The 22,180-nt window shown below is 36.3% G+C and overlaps 1 protein-coding gene across 1 annotated transcript in view; it reads right to left on the bottom strand.

Moving 5' to 3' along the window:
• Window positions 1-22,180, bottom strand: part of DENND5B (DENN domain containing 5B) — a 185,048-nt gene that overhangs the window by 140,303 nt on the left and 22,565 nt on the right. The window lies entirely within an intron of this gene.

Genomic DNA, 22,180 nt, shown 5'->3' with positions numbered 1-22,180 from the left:
GATGGCTATAACGGATTTGGTAATGATGGAAGCAATCTGGAGGTGGTAGAAGCTAGAATGATTCTGGCAACTACAACAAAAAATCTTCAAGCTCTGAACCCACAGAAGGAGGAAATTTGGAGGCAGAAGTCCCTGTAGTGGTGGAGGCCAATACTCTGCCAAACCCTGAAACCAAGGTGGCTATGGCAGTTCCAGCAGCAGCACTAGCTATGGAAGTGGCAGAGGTTTTAATTATTGCCAGGAAACAAAGCCTAGCAGGAGAGGAGAGCCAGAGAAGTGACAGGGAAGCTACAGGTTACGACAGATTGTGAACTCAGCCGAGCACAGCAGGAGCAGGGCCCAGCTGCTACAAAGAGGACACGTTTTAGACAATACTCGTGTGTACGGGCAAAAAAACCCAAGGACTGTATTTGTGACTAATTGTGTAACAAGTTATTTTAGTTTCTGTTCTGTGGAAAGTGTAAAGCATTTCAACAAAAGGTTTTAATGTGGATTTTTTTAACACTCATGCTGTTGATTGCCAAATGTTAATAGTCTGATCATGATGCTGAATAAACGTGTCTTTTACACATTCTGTGTAAAGTTAGTCTACTCTGCAGCCATTTTGGTAAGCCATCCCAACAGTGTGAAGGTAGAATTCCTTCAGGACGATGCCAGGTTCCACTGGAAATTTATCTGCAACTTGCTTGGGTAAAGAAGCCACTGATTGTCTCCACAAACCTTAGTGTATCAGAACTGACATTAATGTGTTGTGACCTGGAGTTCACCGTTAAAAGGGTCACCCAAGAAAAGTCAGAGAGTTTACTTGGTTATTAATATGATTGCTGGCATATCCTATGCAATATATCTAAATTGAATTATGGTATCAGATAAAATTACAGATGGGATTAAAGCTTGCATATCATCCATTATCATGTGTAATCAATAAATCACTATCCTCTTAGAAAAAAATACACAACTCAGTGGTTTTTAGTATATGCACAAAATTGTATATCATCACTACCACCACGAATTTTAAAACATTTCATCACTCCAAAAAGAAACCCAGTACCCATTAGACAGATTTTTAAAAATTTGTTTTTAACATTTATTTATTTTTGACAGAGAGAGACAGAGTGCAAGCAGGGGAGGAGCAGAGAGGGAGACAAGCAATCCAAAGCAGGCTCCAGGCTCTGAGCTGTCAGCACAAAGCCTGATGCAGGGCTCGAACCCACAAACCATGAGATCATGACCTGAGCTGAAGTTGAACGCTTAACCGACTAAAGCACCCAGACAGATGCCCCAGTAGACAGTTTTTGATAAGGCAGCCATCCCTAATTGCTAGTAGTGTTTGTTACCTGTATAGGCATTTCTTGACCTTTCTTAACTGGAACACAGCAAAAAAATACCTTTGTGTTTCCATAAAAAGCCTCAAAAAATGTTTTTTATATAAACTCTTTCTCTTGTCCAGTTTATCCATGTACCAGCTTAGGAACCTTCTTTGCAAAAACAATTTATTTGTAGGAAGAGTGAATAAATGTTATCCAACTTATGGATTTCAAAATGCACTGTGACCTCACCTGCAAAAGCCAGTTTCCTACAGATACTCTGTGTTGAGGCTCATTAATAAAAGTTATAAGGTCCTATAGAACTTTCAACTTTGCTTCCCAAATATATGAAATATATGAAAACAATTTTACATTATTATTATTTCCAGATACCTATTATGAATTGAAACGAAAGGGGTTTTTTTTTTTTTTTAAGTTTATTTATTTTGAGAGAGAGAACAGACACACATGAACAGGGGAGGGGCAGAGAGAATTCCAAGCAGGATTTGTGCTATCAGCACAGAGCCCGATGCAGGGCTCAACCCCACAAACTGTGAGATCATGACCCAAGCCAAAATCAGGAGTTGGACCCTTAACTTACTGAAACACTCAGGCATCCCTAAGATGAAACACTTTTTAATCAAACAACTAACATAACATTTAAGCAGATAAGTGAACAGAAATACATTCAGTCAGCAATAAAAAATAAAAAACAAAAAAACAGAGCTCTAATGTGAGACGTGTGTGTATATGTAAATATTTAACTTAAAATTTTCTACTAGCCACATTTTTAGAATAGTAAAAATAGGAAAAAATAATTGTAATGTAATTATTTAACCCAATGTATCCAAAATATTGCTTCAACTTGTAATCAAAACACAAAAATTTTGGTGGGATACTATGTCTTTAAAATCTGTGAGTATTTTGTATTTACAGCACATCTCATTTTGAAGTAGTCAAGTTTCAAGTGCTCAATAGCCACATGTAGCTAAGTGGCTCCCATACTGTGCGGCACGGCCTTAGATTATTCATTTAGTTTATGTGTGAATTCACCGTAAGGGACTGTCGTAGTTTAAGTACTCATCTCTTGCCCAGATTATTCCAATAGACTCCTAACTGCTATCCTGGTCACTCTAGCCTCTATACTGCTGCCAAAAAAGGATCTTCTTAATATGCTTATTTGATAGTCTTGTTTTACAATCCCCTGCATAAAATCCTTCAGTGGCTCTTTACGGCTGGATAAAAATCCAAATTCCTTAGCTTATAATATAATACTTGTATTTGGCCTTGACTACTTCTCCAGTTATACTTACTACTCTTCCTCTTCTCTCCCACATTAGCTATAGTAAATTTCTTGCTGTCATGTTCCCACTCCTTCCTGCCTTTAAATCTTTTCCCTATATTTAAGACATCCTCCCCTCAGTCCTTGCACATTTAGCAACATCTGCTCCTAGTTCAGTGTTATATTTTCAGTGAAATTCTCCCCATTCCCCACCAGGGAAAATCAGAGATGTATTGCTCTAAACTCCCTGTTACAGCATCTGTCACAATGTGCACTGGTGTCAAATTTTATGAGGGTTTGGCTCTAATAGGATCCTGGAAGTCAAAAATCAGTTCAAATTACCTTTGGAAATTTCTTAGGAAAGCATGGCCATGGTGGGAACTGAAATTGGCTGTACTCTGCAGTCCTAAATGCACCTTCATCTGGGAAATGGGCAGACCTCCTCTTTGCAGATAAGGGAAATATCAAAGAGATTATGGCTGGTATGACACTTTAAATAGTAAGGTTGCTAACATTATCTTTAGTATGCCCATAATCATCAGCACTGCTTTTCCAACATCTTGTTTAAAAATAAAAATCATTACTATCTTAGGAGGTTATTCTTCTGTTTCATTTTCTTGCTTCTATTCTATCCCATTCTAATCATTAAGATGGATGTTGGAATGATCATTCCTCTGGACAGACTATTTTTTTCTTCACAGATGTCTCCTTCCTCCCCATATTCCTCCATTCCTTTTTAGGTCAAGAAAGATGGTATTTAATTCTTGAAACTATTGTAAGTATGTGAGGGAAACTACAGCAAAATTTTTAAAAACATCTTTAAATTTATGATAACTTCTTAACTGATCCCAGTAAAGCACCAATGACAAAAATACTTAAATACCTTTCCACTTTTAGGAGGAAAGAGCAGGGCTTGCAGGCACTGCAACTTGTGGCCAAAGCTCTCAGACCAACTTGTGTGTCAGTCACTTTGCAGGAGAGGCTAAAGAATATCCAAATTCCCTACTCCTAGGAAAAGGCGGTTCTCAGGCCTGGAATGTGTCTATGAAACTCTCAAGTATTAGGATACAGGTGACCAGTTTGGTGGATGCCCTAGAAGAAGAGGGAAAGTAAGATAAAATTGATCTATTCTTACGATTTTGGAGGATTCAGAAGGCTGGCACCAGGCAAGAAGAGGATTGACTGCTTAGGTCATTCTGTTGCTGACCAGACACTGGCATTTAAGTGGGAAAGCGGCAGCCCCAGTGTAAGGTGGCCTGTCTCTTATATCACTCCACCAAAAAAACACTATTTCTGAGTTAATGTTTAGACATCTTAGTCTGCTTTGCCATAATTTTATTGTTCTTCATTTCCCTGAAAATAAACTCTTTCTTTAAAAAGTGTATGAAGGGGGGGCACCTGGGTGGTTTAGTCAGTTAAGCGTCCGACTTTGGCTCAGATCATGATCTCATCGGTCCTGAGTTCAAGCCCCGCATCAGGCTCTGTGCTGACAGCTCAGAGCCTGGAACCAGTTTTGGATTCTGTGTCATCTTCTCTCTCTCTGCTCCTTCCCCGCTCACACTTTGCCTCTCTCTCAAAAATAAACAAACATTAAAAAACAATTTTAAAAATGAATAAAACATAAAGTAAAACAAAAAAACAAAATCTTAAAAACATTTTTAAATTAAAAAGTGTATGAAGGAGCACCTGGGTGGCTCAGTCAGTTGAGTGTCCAACTTTGTCTCAGGTCATGATCTCATAGGTTGGAGCCCCACATCTGTGCTGGCAGCACAGAGCCCACTTTGGATCCTCTGTCTCTTCTCTGTCTGTCCCTCTCCCACTCACACTGTCTCTCAAAAATAAATAAAAAAAACATTTTAAAAAGTAAATAGGGGTCCCTGGGTGGGTCAGTCAGTAAGCGTCCGACTTCAGCTAAAGTCATGATCTCACAGTTAGTGAATTCAAGCTCTGCACTGGGCTCTGTGCTGACAGCTTGAAGCCTAGAGTCTGCTTTAGATTCTGTGCATGTCTCTCTCTCTCTCTGCCCTTCCCCACTCACACTCTCTCTTTCTCTCTCTCAAAAATAAACATTAGTAAATAAATATATAAATAAAAAGTATATGAAGCGTTGTCTAACACTGTGAATGTACCAAATGCCACTAAATTGTATGCTTTAAAATGTTAACTTAGTGTTATGCAAATTTTTACTTCAATTTTTAAAAATGAAAAAGTATATAATGAGAAAAATACTACAGGAATACCAGGGCTATCATAAATTTCTTCAATGTGTATACATAACACACTTGGTTCTATAATGTCCAGGAGAAGATCTTATATCCTTAGACTGCTGTGATGTGCTCTCAGAATACTTAACTCCTAGGATGTGATTAAGCTCATTTTGTTCATCAGTAAAGTGGCATCATAACATTCTTTCTAGCATATTAAAGGAAACAGTCCTAATAATTAACATCTGTAATAGCTCAGTAAGCCTCCTTGTTGTCTTTTAAGTCAAAACTACTGAGCCTCTTTTTCAATCATGAAAAGTTTTGCATCGTGACTTAGAAACATCAGTGGCAGAATATATATATGAGAAGTGATACACAAATGCATGGAATAAAAAGAGTTGGAAAGACGCTTAGCAATAAGCATAGGATAACATAAATTATAATATTTTAAACAAAATTATCTTTTATTAATAAATTCTAAACATCTATTCCCCTGTGGTAAAATGTTATTTACAAAAGGCCACAAAAAATTCCAGCCCTTGGCAAACTTCTCACAGGAATTTTAAAAATTTTGTTTTAATTTCAAAAAAAATTTTTTAAATAAAATAATAACAGTAAAATCACCTTAGAAAACTGTTGGACAATTTATCTTATAATTTTAAACATATGCCTGGGTGCCTGGGTGGCTCAGTTGATTGAGGGAATGACTCTTGCTTTGGGCTCAGGTTGTAGTCTTGTGGTTTGTGAGACTGAGCCTTGCAACAGGGCTCCTCATGGCAGTGTGGAGCCTGCTTGGGATTCTCTTTTTCCTCTCTCTGTCCCTCTTCCCATTCACATGCAAATGCACAAGCTCTCTCCTTCCCATCTCTCTCTTTCAAAATAAGTAAACACTAAAAAAAAAAAATTAAACATATGCCTACTCATTTACCTACAGTTCTACTAGGAAAACTATATCCACAAAATGCTGTGCACAATAATGGCAGCTTTACTCATAACAGCAATTTGGAAACAAACTCAAAGCCCACCAACAAGCAAATAAATGGACATAGAAATTGTAGTATATTCATTCAATGGAACACAACTCAGTAATAAGAAAAGGATAAACTACTACTGATGTATACAGCAATGTGGACAAATCTTAGTGACATTTTGTTGAGCAGAAGAAGACAAACAAAAGATTCTGTCTGAAGTTCAAAAACTAATCTATGGTCCTATCAGCTGGCAGCAACATCTTCCAGTAATTCGTCAAAATGATCAACACAAAGGGATGCAAGAAAAATATCTGCTGTATGTTCTCTAGACCTTTTAGAAAACACAGAATTGTTCTTTTGGCCACATACACAAGTCTACAGGAAAGGTAATATTGTAGATATGAAAGGAATGCACGCTGTTCAAAAAGGAACGCCCCATAAATGTTAACATGGCAAAACTGGAAGAAACTCATGTAAAGAAAGAAGAGGAAGGCACATGAGCAAGAAAGTGTTTTGGCAACAAGGCAAAGAGGAAAATTATTTTTATTGTCATGTACCATAGAAATTTGGGGTAAATGAACAAGACATCATTGACTAAACTTTATTGACATATCAACAATAAATTAACAAGGCAATTCAGTAACTTTGATATCTGAACCAAAATACTTTTGATTTGTTAACAGTCTGTATAACAAAAAATAAGTCCTCATAAGGGTGATTGTTTTTTTAAGGCTTTGAGATATTCAGCCGTATTTTAACAAATAATTAAGGAACAGCTTATATGAATAAGACTCTTAAGTCCTGTGAGGTATGAGGCAGCAAAGATAAAATACTCAGATTTCTATAGTACTATCTCACAGTAATACCTCACAGAACTTAAATCATTATAATATTTGGATTCATTATATATCATATGCAGGAATATAAGGACTACTGCACTCATCAAATTCAACAAATGTTACTGTACTATCAGCTGTCTGATGTCAGATTAACTTACACAATCATCTGTACAACTAATGAATGAAGCAGACTATTGGGACTTTTTAAAACCTATCTGACTTATCAAATGACAATCTATCAAGATTTCTGGACCATAAGAATACCATTAAAAAGGTTTTTTTGGTACTGTAATAATATACGATTTCTGTCTTCCACCAAAGAAAATTTAATGGAAAGATAAGAAATCATTTTTATTACTCCTTAATACCATAAAATCTATGTAAGTTATGTGACAAATATAATATTCTTACAAAGAATATTACTAGAAGACTGAAGCAAGAGATTACTGTTCACAGGGCCTAGAAAAGATGAATTTCGAGTTTTTCTAGACAAATCTCACATCTCCTATAAAAACAATTTTTTTTACCTTCCTGACATGTCATTAAACTTCTGTCCCAATGAACTCATTAATATATTCTATTTTTGAAAACAATGTTAATAAATTAGAAAAAAATTTGATGTAATCTGCTGTCCTATATTTTTCCTGTAATTCCCTAGTTCCAATTCAGCTCTCCAGACCTACTGAGGTCCTCATGTTCTTCCGTATGATCAGGCCTCAAATTTTCAAAATTTGTTAATATATTCACTAAATTCCTTTTCTACAGAAGCACACCCTGTATTCAACTTACCATTTCTCAATAAACAGTAAAGAACCTTCACCATCCTATTCTCTATTCCCTGTGGATTCAATAATTTTTTTAATGTATTTATTTAAAGGGGCACCTGGGTGGCTCAATCAGTTAAGCATCTGTCTTTGGCTCATGAGCTCAGTGCTCATGGTTCGAGCCCCGCGTCAGGCTGTGTGTGGATACCTCAGATTTAGATTCTGGGTCTCCCTCTCTCTCTGCCCCTCCCCCACTTGCACCCTCTCGCTCTCAAAAATGAATGTTAAAAAATTTTTTTAAGTTTATTTAAGAATAAATAAATAGCTTATTTATTTATTTTTGAGAGAGAGAACACAAGCAGGGGAAGGGCAGAGAGAGAGAGGGAGACATAGAATCTGAACTACGCTCCAGGCTCTGAGCTGTCAGCACAGAGCCCAATGTGGGGCTCAAACCCATGAATCATGAGATCATTACCTGAACAGAAGTTGGATGATTAACCACAACTGAGCCAGCCGGGTGCCCCAGTAATTTTTTTTTAATGTACTAACCATGTACTGTCTACCAGGCATTAACATTCTATATTGTAGGTATTAGATATACAGTCCTATCTCATAAAATTAACAATTTAGGGGATACACTCTAATTAATCAACATGTTGTTTTTTAAATCTACCACTCCAGTTCAACACAATATGAATATAGTAGAATTATTCTAAACACTACATCTAATAATGTAACTGAGGAATCACATTAAAGTTATTTTTTTTGACAGCCTGGTCATTTTATTGAGTTATACTGAGCCTGTAGTCAATTCATTTTTTAAAAGTGAATATATAATTATATACCAAACATATACTAGGAACTATGAATATAACATAAGAGAGTATACTCTTGCCCTTAAAGAAGGAAGACAAACAAATAGATTGCTATAGAGTAGTGAGATGAGTGTTATATAAGGGGTATCTAGTATCTGTACAGAGTACTAGGAGAACACAGTGAAAGAGTACATAACTTGGAATATATAGTAGAAGCTTTCTTAACCTATAACCTGGATTAAACTCCTTGTGTCCTCAGTAGACCAAAAATGCACATGGTCAGTAGTACTTCTGCTTCCTCTACTTGAATTTGCTTACCAACCCATTTCCAACCTCTTTATTTAGGTATAACATGAAAGTAAATTCATAATTTAATTATTAAGTAAACCTTTTATAAGATTCTGAAAAAAATTGTAATTTATTTTTTATATAAAGATATTTTTTAATGTTTATTTGTTTTTGAGAGAGAGAGAGAGTACAAGCAGGGGAAGGAGGGCGGGGGGGGGCGGGGAAGCAGAGATCTGAAGCAGGATCTACGCTGACAGCAGAGAACCCCATACGGGGCTTGAACTCACTAACCTTGAGATCCTGACCTGAGCTGAAGTGAGATACTTAACTGACTGAGCCACCCAGGTGACTCAAGAATTGTAATTTTTCTGAAAATAAAGATGAATATCTATATAGATATAGATAGATAGACATAGATATATCCAAGTTGCTTAACACAAAACTGCCAATTAGAGATCAGAAGACTAAAGATTAGGGTGGAAAATCATAAAACTCTAGGAAGATTTTGCACTCAGATTTCTTTGAGATAGCTTTAAATTCTCACTCTACTTTAGATACAGAAACTAAAAATCATACATGATTCATTATATGTGGGGTTTATATAAGAAACATCACAAAAAAATTATAGTCGGCAGATTCTTCTTCAAAGGAAAAGCCTTGTCCTAAAATAAAAGATTGATGAAACATATATACGCAGGTTTTAAAAGAAAAGGTTTAAAATACGCATGCCCCTTTTCTTTATAGTTTATCAGACTTTTTGATTAATTGGTACCAATTATAGTGGGGGGAAAAGGACTTCAGCTGCAACAGTACAAAAAAAAAAAAAAAAGAAACAAGGATGCCAAAAGGAATTTCAGGATGCTGCTGTGTAAAAAATGATTAAAGATTAAAAACTGAGTCTGGAAAGGTAAAAGCTGAGCAGAGCTATGACCCAAATTAATAAAATCAGCAACAGCATAAACAAAGCAGACATGGATTTATTTACCAAACTCTGATATGCTGGGATAAAGGCAGCCTCTAAAAAGGGTTTTTTATTGGTACCAAATCATTCTCACTAGAAAAAAAGCTCCATGAAAACCAAGGGTCTATTTCTGCTCACTCATTTACCCCCTCTAACTTAGGGGGCTTAGAAAGCCTGGAATTTAGAAGGCCCTCTAAAATTCTTTATTTAGTGTTGAATAAATCAATTGAATGAGCTAGACACAACACTTCCTGACATTTACAAAAGAAGGAATATCCTTGAAATTTGAGCAATGTAAACTTAAGATAAGCAGAGGACAGTATGACTTGACCCACCAAAAAATAAACTGAGAGTCCAGTTTCTTAGTGTCTTGGTCTCACTCACTTCCTCTGGGGACCCAACTCTTGTTTTACTGATGGTTTCACCATTTCTCAGGCCTTCATACCTGAAGTCCTCCCTTTGCTTCCCTTTTCTCCATCTATTAAAAGTCTATGCTCAAAAGAATGTATACAAATGGCCAATAAGCACTTGAAAAGATGCTCAATGTCATCAGTCATCAGGGAAATTCAAATCAAAACTACAATGAGATGCCACTTAAGACTTGAATTAGGCTAAAATGTTTTTAAAACACAGTAATTAATACGTGTTGACTAGGAGGTGGAGAAACTGGAATCCTCATATATTGCTTGTGAGAATGTAAACTAGTACAGCTGCCTTGGAAGACAGTCTGTCTGTTTCTCAATCTAGCGATTCCACTAACAGTTTTAATACCCAAGATTACTGAAAATATATGTCCACACAAAAACTTGTACAGCAGCATTATTCATAATAGTCAAAAAGTAGGACAACTTAAATGTCCATCAACTGAAAAATGGAAAATGAAACGTAGTATGTTCATACAATGGAATAATATTTGCTGGTAGAAAGGAATGAAGTACTGATATTTACTACAACATGGATGAACTTTGAAAATATTATTATACTAAGTGAAAGAAGGCAGACATATATTATGTGATTCAATTTATATGAAATGTCCAAAATAGGCAAACATCTACCAAGATAGAAAGTAGATTTGTAGTTGCCAGGGTCTAAGCAGAGAGGAGCATAAGTAGTCGACAAAGGTATGACATTTCCTTGGAGAGTGATTAACATGTTCTAAAGTTGACTGTGGGGATTGTTTCATAATTCTGTGATTATGCTAAAAGCCACTGTATTGTTTACTTTAAATAGTATGTTTGTTACACATAAGGTATGTGAATTATATCTTAATCAAGATGTTTTTTAAAATTCTATGCGTACTTTAAGAGTAAGTTCAAATATAAGCCTCACCCATTTCTCACCTCCCCCAGTGAAAGTTAATAATTTCCTCTCTGCTGGCAACCAGTTGTTATTATATATCAAAGTGTATTATTTATGTATTACCTATATTATTAAAACCTAAGTTTTCTGAGTGGTAAAAACCACTTATTCCTCCCTGCACCAACTTTCCCAAGATCTAATAAAGTGCATTACATAAAGTAGTAATTCACTATATCTTTACTGTACAAAGACACTAATTTGTAAGATATATGCACCTCTATATTTATTGCTGCATTTACAGAGCCAAGACATGGGAGCAATCTAAGTGTCCATAAACAGATTAATGGATAAAGAAGATGTGGGGTGTGTGTGTGTGTGTGTGTGTGTGTGTGTGTGTGTGTGTAAAATGGAGTATTAGTCATAAAAAAGAATGAGATCTTGCCATTTGTGACAACACGGATGGACCTAGAGAGTATTATACTAAGTGAAATAAGTGAAAGAAAGACCAATATCAGGTGGTTTCACTTAAACATGGAATCTAAAAAATAAACAAAAAGCAGAAATGGATCCATAAAAAAAAAAAAGAACAAGCCTATGGTTGCCAGAGAGGAGAGTGAAGGGAGGGGGAATATGCAGGTGGGTGAAGGCGAGTGGGAAATGCAGGCTTCTAGCTATGGAATGAAGAAGTCACAGGGATGAAAGGTACAGAATGGAGATTATAGTCAATGATACTGTAATAGTGCTGTATGGTGACAGATGGGAGCTACACTTGTGGTGAGCACAGTGTAACATACAGAGTTGTCAAATTACTATACTGTGCACCTGAAGTTAATGTAACATTGTATGTCAACTATATTTCAACTTAAAAACATGTGGCTAAGTTTTAGGATTTCAGTGAACAAATTCTGAAACTGTATATAACATTTTGAATGTATATACATTTTTTCTAGAAAAACAGTTCACACATTACAATGAAATCCATAATATCCACACAGTTAAAAATTTTCAAGTTTGAAAATTAACACTGCTAGAGAACTGGAAATCAAAACAAATCACAAAATGAATGTGTCAAAATTTTAAAATGACTGTATTTCAAAAATGGAATACACACTTCCACACCTTTAGAAACAATTACACTGATGATAAGAGTAAAAATGTGTCAAGTTCAAAGCCACATTCAGACATGATGAAAATTCTCTAAACACATGCTCCAAAGAATTTCCTTAAAAGAACAAGTACGTTTATACTGCTGAAAGCTTTAAATCTTAGAGGAACACAAACCTAGGACCTTAAAATCAAGTTGCTGCTGCCAAGTTACCAATTCAGTTATTAACTAATTCCTCCTGCTCCTAATAACCAGTCAACACTCATCTCCTATTTTACTCCAGGCATCTGAAAAAAGGCTTTTAAATTAGAGAAATGGATAAAGCCAAGAAGGGTCCTCAGTTAAACGGGTAAGACATGTAAGGGAAGGAGACCCAAAAACACACTTAATCATTATTTACTACTTGGTTCAGCTTATTCAGTGTTCAAAGAAATTCACTTTCCTGAAACAAAAGGCTCCTGATATATTTAACATTAGACATAAAAGCTGACTTAAAAGTCTCTTCAGTTCTATGTCAATATCAAACACTTATACTCTTATTATGTGGTAAGAACTGTTCTTGGCACTTTATTTGTATTAGAGCTCATTTAATTCACATGTGTGTATATATATTTTGTTTGGTCTGTAAGGCCAATGGTAAACTGATTTTTGCTGAGCCTTGAATTCCCTGGACTGGTAAGAATTACCAGTATAACATCCCTATTATCCCTGAAAGTTCACTTTGGGGTCCAATTCACAAGTAAGATTTTCATAAGAAGAGCCTTTAAAATCCTGCATCTTGGCATCAGAGCTATCACAGGTCTGCACTAATGGTGCTACTATGGCTCTGTTCAACGTGGGATTACATTCTTCCCAGGATGCATAATCTCATTCAGTTCAAAAGTACTCAAATATTGGACAGACCAAGCAAATGCCTCAATCTCTCCAACAGAAAATGACTTCCTTTATCCATTCTACTCACCATAATAGACAACGTGCACCTAGCCTAAAAATATATCAAAGCAGAAACATATTTCTAGATTTCCTATTTGAGGCCATGGATGTCTTCACCCAGACCTGACAGATAATTATTTCATTCAGAAAATATTTACAGAAGAATGAATAATGAAAAGCACATATTTAGAATGTTTAGTGAAAAAAATAGGATAAAAGGATATATAAGGTAAGAGAAGAACTATATAAAATCACATTAAAAAATGAAAGGAACCATAGTAAAAACATTAACAATGGTTGTAGCTGGGTTTTACATTTCTAAAACATTTATTTTCTAGTTCTCTTTAATAACCTGGCATTAATTTGTGTTTTTAAATTTTTTTTTAAGTTTACTTATTTATTTTTACAGAGACAGACAAAGTTGAGTGGGGAAGAGACAGAGAGAATCCCAAGCAGGCTCTGCACTGTCAGCACAGAACCTGACATGGGACTGGAATTCACAAACCATGAGATCATGACCTAAGCCAAAACCAAGAGTTGGACACTTAACCAACTGAGCCACGGAGGAGCCCCTAATTTGTGCTTTTCAAATATTGTTTTCAAATTATAATATATACACACACACACACACACACACACACACACACACACACACAGATATATATATAGGACCTATATAACAACTAATCTAAGTAAGTTAGCTTTATATTAGATATTTGTTTATTTCATATCAAAATGTTATTTCCTAAACAGGTATCATTCTATATAAACATTTTCTGATCATTTCTCCAAATCTTTACCAAAACGAAGCTCAACTTACATTCTTTCTCCATTTGTTCTCAACTCCTCCCTCAGAAATAGCCATTTAGTAGGAATCAAAATTTTACTGCAGAGTATTAAATTACTCTGAATTTAAAAGCAACATTATAAGCCTATATCTAAGAGACTCTTGGAATAGTAGAAAACATTTGCCTAATGCACACTTCCTATACCCTATTTTAAGTGTCTTTGTCTTATAAAAATATGATAATATTTGATTGATACATTCAACAACAGCAACCAAAATCTATGTTAAGTTTACAGTTTTAAGAGTCAATTTCCAAAAATATCACCCAAACACATTCAGGTTAAGTTGGCATAGACACATTTGCAGTGTTTAACAGAAACAAACAGCCCAAGACTTACACATGGGGAATGGCAGCTCTAGTTTCTCTGTTTGTAGCAAATGTGTTTCATTAGCCATTATGCTTTTTTCCTTCCAAGAGTTTCCCTCAGATTATTACCACACTGCTTCCTACTAGACAAGTTAGAACTGAGTTACTAGTGCCTGAAGCTATATATACCTATACATGTGTATACATATACATATAAATATAAAGCCTCTGTCTTACAACCCTAGCAGATTCACATTTTGTATTCTTTTTGTTTTGTATTGTTAAATAAATTTTCACATGTACCTATGGATGGAGAATAACGACAAAGTATAATGAATGAACCCACATGTACTCCTCATCCAGCTTCAACAATATCAGTGTTTTATTATTCTTCTCTTATCTATTCTTCTCCTAACTTTTTAAGGGAAGGAAGTGAGTGTTGGAGTATTTTCAAAAAGTCTTAGACATGATCAGAAAAAAATTCTCACTAGCAAACTTAAAAGTTGTAAAAATGCTTGTCTTCTTTTACTTAAACCTTACCATATTAAAAATATTTAAAATGTTAAGATCGTAATCTTAACGTCTAGAATAACTTAAATTAGAATCAGACTTTCAGAACTAGAAGGAAAGATAGATATAATCTAATTTCTTGCTATTCAAATTGCGATGATCCAGTAGCACTGACATACCCAGGAACTTGTTAGAAATGCAGAGCCTCAGGCCCAGCCCAGACCTACTGAACCATCTGGTATTTTAACAAGATCCTTAGATGACTGGCATGCTCATCAAGCTTTTTGAAGGGCAGCTGAAACTACTCCACTCAGTTGTGGAAACAGAGTCCTAAAGAGGTAAAAAGACTCCCCAAAGAAGTAAAATCCAGAGTATCTGATTTTGAGACCAGTCTTTTTTCCTGACGACATACCGCCTCTCAACAAAGCTAATTCCCACCACATCCTTCTGGAAGTGAATTCAATTAACAAATGAATTTCCCATATATTTTTTAAATGCATGAGAACCTGACATTTTCCCAAATACTTTATTATATATACTAGAGCAGAATCTGTAAATTAATCAAACCTCTTCCTTCTTTGGATAAAAGGACAGACCTTTTCAGCAAGAGTGCCTTCAAGGAGACCAATTTAATTAATTAATGGCTATGTATTTTTTTTCAAAGGTCAGTACTATTCTTCTACAGAAAATATATTATCGAGTGCAGCTGAAAACTTGGGCCTTTTAGCATAGGATCAATAAACACTATACTGAAAGCCAGGCTCATTTTCTAATTGTGGCTTCAGTAGGAAAGTTCAGAAATGAGTTAAAATGTACCACCCACTCCAGCAATGATAACCAAGTCTTACTGTTACACTAAAAAAGCACTGCTTTTTCCCCTTAATTCTAAGATAAGAAATCATGATTAAGGAAAATTATGAATAAAACCTTAGATTAAAATTATTCTGGGGCGGGGCACCTGGGTGGCTCAGTCTGTTAAGCGTCAGTCATGATCTCACAGTTCGTGAGCGTCAGTCGGCTCAAGTCATGACCTCACAGTTCGTGGGTTTGGGCCCCACAACGGGCTCTGTGCTGACAGCTCAGAGCCTGGAGCCTGCTTCGGATTTTGTGTCTCCCTCTCTCGCTGCCCCTCCCCTGCTCACACTCTGTCTCTGTCTCAAAAATAAATAAACATTAAAAAAAAATTTTTTTTTAATTATTCTGGGGCAGCTGGGTGGTTCAATCAGTTAAACGTCTCAGCTCAGGTCATGAATTTACGGTTGGTGGGTTCAAGCCCTACGTCGGGCTCTGTGCTGACAGCTCAGAGACTGGAGCCTGCAGATACAGATTCTGTATCTCCTTCTCTCTCTCTGACCCTCCCCTGCTCATGCTGTCTCTCTCTCAAAAATAAATAAAACGTTAAAAAAAAATAATTCTAAAAGGCAAATGTTACCCTAATTATGGTAACAATGTATGTTTAAAAATTATTTTTTTTAGCCACATGGACTTTCATTAAGAGGCCATTCTTAATTTTCAGAAGAGAATTTTAGGACAGATGGGAATTCCAGAGGTTTCTACAGAACAATATTAAGAAACCTACTGTTTACAGAATGAAGACATTCTGAATTTTTCAGTGGAATGTTTTCTTAACAAAATACAGAGTGCAGGATAAAAAAGAAATGTCAAAACCAATACTATTCCGTCAGTAACACTGGTATAAAAGTAAACTGGTGCAGCCTTTACAGAGGGTAGTTTGGTAATATGCATTAAAATACACGCGCGCACACACACACACACACACACACACGTGCTGCTTGACCCAGTAGTTTCCCTCAGAAATGTGACTTAAGGAAATAATTAAAAATGTGTGCAAATATCTTCTTACTAGAAGTTCTGTGCAATGCTGTTTATAATAAAAATTTTGAAACAATCTAAGAACCTATAAGAAGGAAATATGTAAATAAATAAAAGTATATCATAAAGTATATGGTGTTCTGCCATTAAAAGGATAATGTACGGGCAATTGCCTAGGTGGCTCAGTCAAGTTGAGCATCAAAACCTTGATTTCAGCTGAAGTCATGATCCCTAGGTTTTGGGATCAAACCCTGCAAGGGGTTCCATGCTGAATGTGGAGCCTGCTTAGGATTCTCTCTCTCCTCCCCCCTCAACCCCACCTCTGCTCCTTTCCCCTGCTCACACTGTCTACCTCTCTCCCTCTCTTTTAAAAAAAAAAAAAAAAAAGAGGATAATGTAGATCTAAAATGGGGTCATCTACAAATAATATTATTGGGTTTTAAAAAGGTTAAGATCATGGGGGCACTTGAGTGGCTCAGTTGGTTAAGTGTCCAACTGGGCTCAGGTCGTGATCTTGCAGTTGGTGAACTCAAGCCCCACATGGGGCTCTGTACTGAGAGCTCAAAGCCTGAAGCCTGCTTAGGAGTCTCCCTCCCTCTCTCTCTGCCCCTTCCCCAATTGTTCTCTCTTTCTCTCTCTCTCTCTCTCTCTCTCTCACTCGCTCTAAAATAAACATTAAAAAATTTTTAAATAAAAGGTTAAGATAGTGTTTGTATATTAATTATGTAATTATTAAAATAAATTAAATAAAAATATTTAAATCATGTGTTATATATCAACATTACCTATTACATATTAAGTAAATGCAAACTACTCATGTTGTACCCTAATATATAGAGTAGGTAAAACTATGATTTCCACTAAAATATATCAGTAGTGATCTTTTGACAGTGGGTTGCTATTTATTTTTACTTCCCATATAATGTCATGCATAGCTTGAATTTTCCACAAAACTATGTACGATGGGGCACCTGGGTGGCTCAGTCAGTTAAGCATCCAACTTCAGCTCAGGTCATAATCTCACAGTCATGAGTTCAAGCCCTGTTTTGGGCAGCTCTGTGCTGACAGCTCAGAGCCTGGAGCCTGCTTCTGATTGTGTGTCTCCCTCTCTCTCTGCTCCTCCTTCTCTCAAAAACCAAACCCCAAACAAAACCAACCACACAGATTAGTTTTTGGAGCTCACTATGGTGATAATCTAGCTCTAACTATACTCAATGAGCCCTTTCTAAAGTAATATGGAAGTTTATAACAAACCACAAAGTTTTACTGTTCTTTTCAGTAATTCCTCATAAAGAGCAGTTCTAAGTTTCCTTCTTTGTGATGTACCAATATGGATCAGAACTTCCCTGCTCTTTCTTTTCTTTTTCTGAGGCCTGGAGTGAAAGGCAATTGTACTGGTGACACTTTCCAGTGACATGAGTTTCCAGTGAAACCCAAAGAAGGGCAAAATAAGAAAACTGAACCACAGTTCTTTGATCTATGGAAATGTGTAGACCTTCTGAGTCTAACATAAAATTTTTCCTATAACTCCAAAAATTTAGATGCAATATCTAAATAACTCAATTCCTAGTCTTTTAGTACCCAAGGGGCACAAACTTTCATTTACAAGATTTATTTTGACCTTGTAAATAAAATTTGGTATTATGTTAACAATTCTCTGAACCCATACTCCATAAAAAAACAAGAAAAACACTCACACTGATGGATAAAAACACATTTTGCACAATGCTCTAAATCAACTTCCATTTACTTCCCTCCTTATAAAGGACTGGCTTAATTATAGGGGGAAAACCCAGACACAAATCAATCTAATGAATAAAAATTGACTATGTGTCCATTTAGCAATTGAAAGTTTATTTTAGTATTTGAAACTCTGTGGTTCTCCAAATTAGAAACCTCATGAATATAGTCTATTGATTTTTATTAACAAATGCAACTAATACCATTTCATCCCTCATTAGGATTGATTTACAACTCTTTTGACTGCCATTTATTCATCATTGTTGAAGCATTATCTATACGGGGAAAAAAGTATACTTCCCTACAAGTATCAGTCATTCAATCACCAAATATAGTTTAATTCAATGTACATGCATCATTTGGAACAAACATTTTAACCACGGGTGAAAAATGAAAAGCAAACTTTCTACCATCTTAGTACTGACAGATAATCCTTACAATCAAGGAAAGGGAAAATAATCAGTTTCTAACCTTTTCTACTTGAACCCTTCCATTAGTACAAGAAATGAACGCAAATCAAGCTACTCTCCATAAGATACTTTTCCTCAACAAATCAAACAGAAAGACAAGCCTAAGAACAGAAAACACAGAATGGAAGAAGACAGAAGGAAGACACGTTCTCCCCTAAGAAATATTGTAGTTCAGAATCAGCTCCATTATCCTAATTGGAAGCATCCACAAGGATTTTCCATCAGCTAGATCAGCTACCTTCTATCATTCATTATGATGTACTGCTTAAGCAGATAAAGTTGCCAAAACACAAATATTTTGGAATTATCTCAGGCAAGGAGTTAAAAACACAAGCAAAAAATCTGAAACCTACTATGCTCAACAGCTGGGCATTTTCAGAACTTACAGATGAATGTATTGTTGGCAGTAAGGATATTATCCGTATTTTGTTTCACTGTTCAGATCAATGGAAGTATAATGGAAATATAAGAATATGACAGTATTTATTTGTATCTGTTTAGCAAGTAAAGAAGTGTAATCAAAGATTTAAGAGCATCAATAGGGGCACCTAGGTGGCTCAGTCGGGTAAGCATCTGGCTCTCGGTTTCAGCTTGGGTCATGATCTCATGGTTTCTGAGTTTTAGCCCCGCATCATTAAAAAAAATGAACATCAATGAAGTAGTGAAAGGAACAAAGTCAAAAGGTGTTAATCCACCAGAAAATGAGTTGGCTGTGTGTTCACTGTGGCCTTAAGCCTACTACTAAACTTTTAAAAAGTAAAAATTTTATGAAAAGGAAAAGGGGAAAGAAAAAAGAGATACTTCAAGTGATACTGCCATCTTCTTTATTCTACCCTTTAAAAATACTCGTAATTGGGGTTCCTGGGTGGCTCAGCTGGTTGAGTCTCTAACTCTTGGTTTCGGCTCAGGTCTTGATCTCAGTTTGTGGGTTCCAGCCCCGCACGAAGCTCTGCAGTCATGGAGCAAAGCCTGCTTGGGATTCTCTCTCCCTGTCTCTCTCTGCCCCTCTCGCACACACTCTTTCTCTCTCTTCTCTCTCTCAAAAAAACAAACAACAAAAACACTCATAATTTTGTACCTAAAATGTTTTAAGTGTGCTGATACTTTTTTTTATTGATGCAGTCTTAATGTAGAGTGTCTAAGAACTATCTTTAGCGTTTTTCCTCTTGCCTACCTATATTCTCTCCCTTAATGATCTTATCTAGTCCCAATGACTTAAATACATGTGTAATTTATCATTCCAGCTCAATCTTTTCTAACTCCAAACTCACATCGAACTGCATTCCTGACCACGATATCTGGCAGGCATCTCAAACTCAGCATGTTCAAAACTGAATCCCTAACTTGCACCACCCTTTCGCTAATCCATCCAACCCATAGTCTTCCCCATTTAAGTCGATGGCAACTCCATTTTTCAAGCTGCTCAAGTCAAAATCTTTGGAGCCACTGTTGATTCCTCCCCTTTCACTCATACTCCACCACTTGATAATGAAATCTTATTGCTTCAATCTCCCAAATATATCCAGAAACTGATCATATCACACCATCTGTTCTGAGCTGCCATTATATCTTACCTAGATTACTGCAAGTTTCCTAACAAATCTCCCTGTACCTCTAAATTCAGTCTTCATACAACTGCCAAATTTACCTTTTTAAAACTAAGTCAGGGGTCTCTATTGTGTGCAAATCTGCAATGGCTCCCCATCACCCTTAGAATTAAATCCAAAGCCCTTTCAAAAATACCAGGCCTTTCTGACCTCCTGGAACCCTTCTGACCTGTTATTCTTCCCTCTTGTTCACTCGCCCAGTCTCCTAAAGGTTCCTTTACGTCACTAGAAAACCATCATGGCCCCCACTGAAGGCCTTTGCTTTTCCTATTTTCTTAGCCTGGAAGGCATTTATGTCAAATATCTACTTCGCTAACTCCCTTAACTTCTCTCAAGTCACTGTCCAAAAATCATTTTTGTGAGGACTACTCTGTCCACGCTATTTAAATTGCACCCAGAGCTCCCCTACACACACACACCCCCACACACACAAACCCACACACACGCGCGCGCGCAAGCACATACACAAAACTTACCTTTGGTGAACTCATCTCACCTATCAAAGAATGCAGGAAAAAAAGTACTAGAATTACAGGGAATATTCCCATGAGAAAATGGAATAAAGGATTAGCTAGAACCTTTTGTCAAGACCTCGCTCATGTTTAGGGACTTGAAAAGATAACTCCATACACAAAGGATAAAGAAAAGAGATCAGTTACCAAAAAGACTCTGTATATACTCAAAGGCTCTGAGTCGTAAATATACAGCTGCTACACACCAATGTGAGAGTGTCATGGGGGAAATACAAAATACAATTTATTTATTTATTTATTTGATTTTATTTTTTTGTAGCTCTTGGATTTTTTTTAAATAGTTTATTGTAAAACACAATTTAAAGTATAGCAAAGCATTTCCTTACCCACACATGGCAACAGAAAAACAGCAAGAAAACATACCCTAATTCCAGGCATATGCAAATAAATTAAATAATTTCTGCTCCATATACCCGTAACAGTCTCTAAGAGACTTACCTGAGACTTGATGCTTAGTTTTAAAAAACGTTTAAAAAGAATCTTATCATTTAAACCTGATAAGCCAACATCTGACTTCCTGAATTCATGGTTTCAGTTTTCAAAAAAGACACCTAAGGGGCACTCAAGTGGCTCAGCTGCTTAAGCATCCAACTTCAGCTCAGGTCATGATATCACAGCTCATGGGTTTGAGCCCGGTGTCAGGCTCAGTGCCCTCATGACAGCTCAGACCCTGGAGCCTGCTTCGGATTCTGTGTCTCCCTCTCTCTCTGCCCCTCTCCTGCCCATGCTCTGTCTCTATCTCTCCCACTCAAAAAATTAAAAAATAAATACACCTAAAGCTCCCATCAGTTTAGCATAAAGTGACAAACAGAAAAACTTACATTTCAATGGAGAACTAAAAAAGCAGTAATTTTTATGTTATAAAAAATCATAATCATAAATTATATTTTTATCATAAATGTTACAGGCTTGTGATAAGAGCAAATGTGACCTCAAGTATAATGACTGTACTCGAAATGAGATCTAACTATCAAATACATGAGAATTTTTTTCTTCCTGGTTTTTTTAAAATTTATAGTTTATTGTCAAGTTGGTTTCCATATAACACCCAGTGCTCTTCCCCACAAGTGCCCTCCTCCACGACCACTATCCCCCTTCCCCTTCCCCCTCCCCCTTCAGCCCTCAGTTTGTTTCAGTATTTAAGAGTCTCTCATGATTTGACTCCCTCCCTCTCCCTAACTCTTTTCCCCACTTCCCCTCCCCATGGCCCTCTGTTAAGTTTCTCCTGTATTTTTTTCCTTTTCAGTAAATTTAGCGAATATATTGACCATACTGGCTACATATTCCTGAAGTTTCCCGTTTCAACAAATGTGCAGTGAGCATCTATTATGTGCATGGCACTGTACAAGGTGCTAAGAGGTTATAAAGGTGAATAATAGGTTATATGTATTATTTCCTATGTATCCCAGACACTGTACATTATCTTACTTATCAACCTACCTACTTTAATAAATACATCCCTGTTTTATTTTTTTAATTTTTTTTGTTTATTTTTTAAAGAGAGAGAGAGAGACATAGCACAAGCAGGGGAGAGGCAGAGAGAGACAGGGAGACACAGAATCTGA

The sequence above is a fragment of the Suricata suricatta genome, chromosome 10 (assembly GCF_006229205.1).
Source record: "Suricata suricatta isolate VVHF042 chromosome 10, meerkat_22Aug2017_6uvM2_HiC, whole genome shotgun sequence".
Lineage (NCBI taxonomy): Eukaryota > Metazoa > Chordata > Mammalia > Carnivora > Herpestidae > Suricata > Suricata suricatta.
Note: the sequence above shows the minus strand (reverse complement) of the source record. Positions and strands in the feature narration are given on the sequence as shown.